General features: G+C 47.7%; 2 non-coding genes across 2 annotated transcripts; both read right to left on the bottom strand.

The window, feature by feature from the left end:
• Nucleotides 1-229: 229 nt before the first annotated feature.
• On the bottom strand, nucleotides 230-302 carry trnav-uac (transfer RNA valine (anticodon UAC)). The gene has a single exon. It is a non-coding gene; the product is annotated as a tRNA-Val (tRNA).
• Nucleotides 303-1,046: 744 nt separating this feature from the next.
• trnav-cac (transfer RNA valine (anticodon CAC)) lies at nucleotides 1,047-1,119 on the bottom strand. The gene has a single exon. It is a non-coding gene; the product is annotated as a tRNA-Val (tRNA).
• Between the last annotated feature and the right edge of the window lie 3,914 nt (nucleotides 1,120-5,033).

Genomic DNA, 5,033 nt, shown 5'->3' with positions numbered 1-5,033 from the left:
TGATGTGGATGTCAGTCCCACCTCTTCTAGGGTACGCTTGTTCAAAAACGACTGAAACTATAGACTGCCCAGTGTTTTAAACATGGCAAAAAGCTGCTAATTTTGTTGGCAGACCAAACATTTTTTATTACTGTACAGGAAACCTCAACGGTCATTTGTTTTATTTTTGACAGAAAATGTGCCTGCATCCCTGCAAGTGTACTGACCTGATCAAGCGAAAACCACACACAGTTTCCGCCCAGTTTCGAACTGGGGACCTTTCGAGTGTAAGGCGAACGTGATAACCACTACACTACGGAAACACACCTTCAGGTTGCAGACATAAATCTTTAGGTGCACGCTTATTAAAAGGCATATAAAGGAAAGGAGCGCTGCTACTAGCGTGGCAAAAAGTTTAAATTTTCTGTCAGAATCCAACCACTGTTTCTGCTCGGTTTCGAACAGAGGACCTTTTGCGTGTTAGGCGAACGTGATGAACACTACACTACAGAAACCTATTGATGAGGTACATGTGCTTTTTAGAAGATGGCTCCTTCCCATAATCTACTCTGCAAGCAGTGTGACAGTCTGTGAATTCCACAAACAACAGAACAGAGGTCATTCGGCATGGCAGTCTGCCTACAGCTCCTGGGTACGATGGCCTTCACCTGTCTTAAAAGTAAGGGTTTTGTATCGAATTGCAGCATTTATATTTAACATGCCTCCACTTGTTTCCACCCAGTTTTGAACTGAAGACCTTTGCGTGTAAAGCGAACGTGATAACCACTGCACTACAGAAACTTGATTTGGACGTCAGTCCCACTGCTTCTAGCGTACGCTTGTTCAAAAGCGACTGAAACTATAGACTGCCCAGTGTTTTTAACATGGCAAAATGCTGCTAATTTTGTTGGCAGACCGAACATTTTATATTACTGTACAGGAAACCTCAATGGTCATTTGTTTTATTTTTGTCCTTTTCTAAAGAGATTAAACCACAAACATCCCTGCAAGTGTACTGACCTGCTCAACAGAAAATCGCATACGAAATTTTTGCAAAAACCACCCACAGTTTCCGCCCAGTTTCGAACTGGGGACCTTTCGCGTGTGAGGCGAACGTGATAACCACTTCACTACGGAAACACATCTTCAGGATGCAGACATAAATCTTTAGGTGCACGCTTATTAAAAAGCATATAAAGCAGTGGTCTCAAACTCAATTCCTGGAGGGCCAGAGCTCTGCACAGTTTTGCTCCAACCCTAATCAAGCACACCTGATTCAGCTAATCAAGGTCTTCAGGATTGCTAGAAACTTCCTTGCAGGTGTGAGTTTGAGCTGGTTGGAGCTAAACTGTGCAGAGCTGTGGCCCTCCAGGAATTGAGTTTGAGACCACTGATATAAAGGAAATGAGCGCTTCACCCACCTAGTGTGGCAAACAGTTTACATTTTCTGTCAGAATCCAACCACTGTTTCTGCTCGGTTTCGAACCTAGGAACTTTCGCCCTTTAGGCCACCGGGTTAGGGAAGGGGACCCCCGCGCGTCGCCCCCTAGGTGATTTTTCGGGGACCGGCCGACGGTGCCGACGAAATCCGGCCCCCTCGCCCGCGATCCGGGCATCGGCCACAGGGGGGCGACTCGCCGACCGCCCTCAGTCGATTCGACACGCGCCGAACAGGTTGCGGGCGGGCGTCCACGGAGCGCACGCGCGTCCCCCTGACCGCCCTTTCGCGAAATTCCCTGACCGCACCCACCGACCACGGAGCGCCCGTCCGTCCCACCTGTGACCTGCGAACAGCCCCCTGGCCACGCCCACTGACACGAACAGCCTATTCGTCCCACCGACCGCCTGTGTGACCACGAACGGCCTTTTCGCCCACGGCCAACCTGGGTGACGGCCCCTGGCCCCGCCCACTGACACGAACAGCCTATTCGTCCCCCTAACCGCCTGTGTGACCACGAACGGCCATTTCGCCCACGGCAAACCTAAGTGACGGCCCCTGGCCACGCCCACTGACACGAACAGCCTATTCGTCCCCCTAACCGCCTGTGTGACCACGAACAGCCTATTCATCCCACTGACCACCTATGTGACCACGAACGGCCTATTCATCCCACCGACCGCCCAGTGACCACGGACAGCCTATTCGTCCCACTGACAGCCTATGTGACCACGAACGGCCCGTCCGTCCACGGCCAATCTAAGTGACGGCCCGTGGCCCCGCCCAGTGACTACGGACAGCCTATTCGTCCCACTGACAGCCTGTTTGACCACGAACGGCCCGTCTGTCCACGGCTAATCTAAGTGACGGCCCGTGTCCCTGCCCAGTGACCACGGACAGCCTATTCGTCCCACTGACAGCCTGTTTGACCACGAACGGCCCGTCTGTCCACGGCCAATCTAAGTGACGGCCCGTGGCCCCGCCCAGTGACCACGGACAGCCTATTCGTCCCACTGACAGCCTGTTTGACCACGAACGGCCCGTCTGTCCACGGCCAATTTAAGTGACGGCCCGTGGCCCCGCCCAGTGACCACGGACAGCCTATTCGTCCCACTGACCGCCTGTGTGGCCACGAATGGCCTATGTGTCCCATCAGAAGAACTATACATTATTAGACTTAAAATGGCATGTCCATGGACAGCCTATTTGAACTCTGTCAAATAAGTTACAGGTCGGCAAAGTAAGGGCCCACCTGTAACTTATTTGACAGGGTCCAAATAGGCTGTCCGTGGTCAATGCATTAATAGGTCATATTTCATAATTACAGTGGTTTTATTAGGTGAAACCTACTGTACACCACACAGGGGCCACAATACAACACACTGATGTACATTAAAGCTATCAATTATGCATAATTAGCCTAAAAATGGACTGTCCACGAACAGCCTATTTGGACCCTGTCAAATAAGTTGCAGGTGGGCAAAGTAAGGAACCACCTGTAACTTATTTGACGGGGTCCAAATAGGCTGAGCGTGGTCAATGCATTAATAGGTCATATTTCATAATTACAGTGGTTTTATTAGGTGAAACCTACTGTACACCACACTGGGGACACAATACAACACACTGATGTACATTAAAGCTATTAATTATGCATAATTAGCCTAAAAAATTACTGTGCACGAACAGCCTATTTGGACACTGTCAAATAAGTTACAGGTGGGCAAATTAAGGGCCCACTGTAGCCTAAAACTGGACTGTCCATGAACAGCCTATTTGGACCCTGTCAAATAAGTTACAGGTGGGCAAAGTAAGGGCCCACCTGTAACTTATTTGACAGGGTCCAAATAGGCTGTCCGTGGTCAATGCATTAATAGGTCATATTTCATAATTACAGTGGTTTTATTAGGTGAAACCTACTGTACACCACACTGGGGACACAATACAACACACTGATGTACATTAAAGCTATTAATTAAGCATAATTAGCCTAAATATGGACTGTCTACAGACAGCCTATTTGGGCCCTGTCAAATAAGTTACAGGTGGGCAAATTAAGGGCCCACTGTAGCCTAAAAATGGACTGTCCACGAATAGCCTAATTGGACCCTGTCAAATAAGTTACAGGTGGGCAAATTAAGGGCCCACTGTAGCCTAAAAATGGAGTGTCCACGAATAGCCTAATTGGACCCTGTCAAATAAGTTACAGGTGGGCAAATTAAGGGCCCACTGTAGCCTACAAATGGACTGTCCACAGACAGCCTATTTGGACCCTGTCAAATAAGTTACAGGTGGGCAAATTAAGGGCCCACTGTAGCCTAAAAATGGACTGTCCACAGACAGCCTATTTGGACCCTGTCAAATAAGTTACAAGTGGGCAAAGTATACCTGTAACTTATTTGACGGGGTCCAAATAGGCTGTCCGTGGTCAATGCATTAATAGGTCATATTTCATAATTACAGTGGTTTTATTAGGTGAAACCTGCTGTACAACACACTGGGGACACAATACGACACACTGATGTACATTAAAGCTATTAATTATGCATAATTAGCCTAAATATGGACTGTCCACGAACAGCCTATTTGGACCCTGTCAAATAAGTTACAGGTGGGATCTTTTTTATATTTTGTTGTCATGATTGATAACAATGCATAAAAATGATTAAATATCAATTTTAAGTTCATCTTTGGGCCCCCCTGAGCAATTAGCAGCCTTCAGAACCCCGAAATTCCACTGTCCACGAACAGCCTAAATTTTTGAATGGGATAAGTTGCAGGTGGGACGTCCAGATCTCAGCCTCTGGACACAATTTGGAGCTGAAACCTGAAACAGGGCCCACCTGTAACTTATTTGACGGGGTCCAAATAGGCTGTCCGTGGTCAATGCATTAATAGGTCATATCTCATAATTACAATGGTTTTATGTCGTCAAACCTACTGTAAACCACACTGGGGACACAATACAGCACACTGATGTACATTAAAGCTATTAATTATGCATAATTAGCCTAAATATGGACTGTCCATGAACAGCCTATTTGGACCCTGTCGAATAAGCTACAGGTGGGATGCTGTTTTTAACTTAGACATTTTCAGCGGATGAATCCCCGTAATGATTAGGCGATTTTATCACATGTGGTGAAGTCCCACCTGCAACTTATTTGACGGGGTCCAAATAGGCTGTCCGTGGTCAATGCATTAACAGGTCATATTTCATAATTACAGTGGTTTTATGAGGTGAAACCTACTGTACACCACACAGGGGACACAATACAACACACTGATGTACATTAAAGCTAATAATTATGCATAATTAGCCTAAAAATGGACTGTCCACGGACAGCATTTAGGGCACCCGTCAAATAGGTTACAGATGGAATGCTGTTTTTAACTGTAACGAACTTAACGGGGTACTACGGACCCCAGTCTTTGCGGACCGTCTGAGGGGACCCTGAGGGGCCACAGATTTCAAATCGGAGCCATTCGGAGCTATTGGGACCGTTGCGTGGGGATGTCCACCAAACGCCTATGAAAATGAATGGGATAAGTTGCACGTGTCAGTGGCTCCCGCGCGGCCCCCGGGGGTCCGAGGGGCCCCAAACTCTACAAAAAG

This window comes from Siphateles boraxobius, unplaced genomic scaffold (assembly GCF_051911475.1).
Source record: "Siphateles boraxobius isolate OS27281-9 unplaced genomic scaffold, OSU_SipBor_1 63, whole genome shotgun sequence".
Classification (NCBI taxonomy): Eukaryota; Metazoa; Chordata; class Actinopteri; order Cypriniformes; family Leuciscidae; genus Siphateles; species Siphateles boraxobius.
This window is presented reverse-complemented; position numbering and strand designations above follow the sequence as displayed.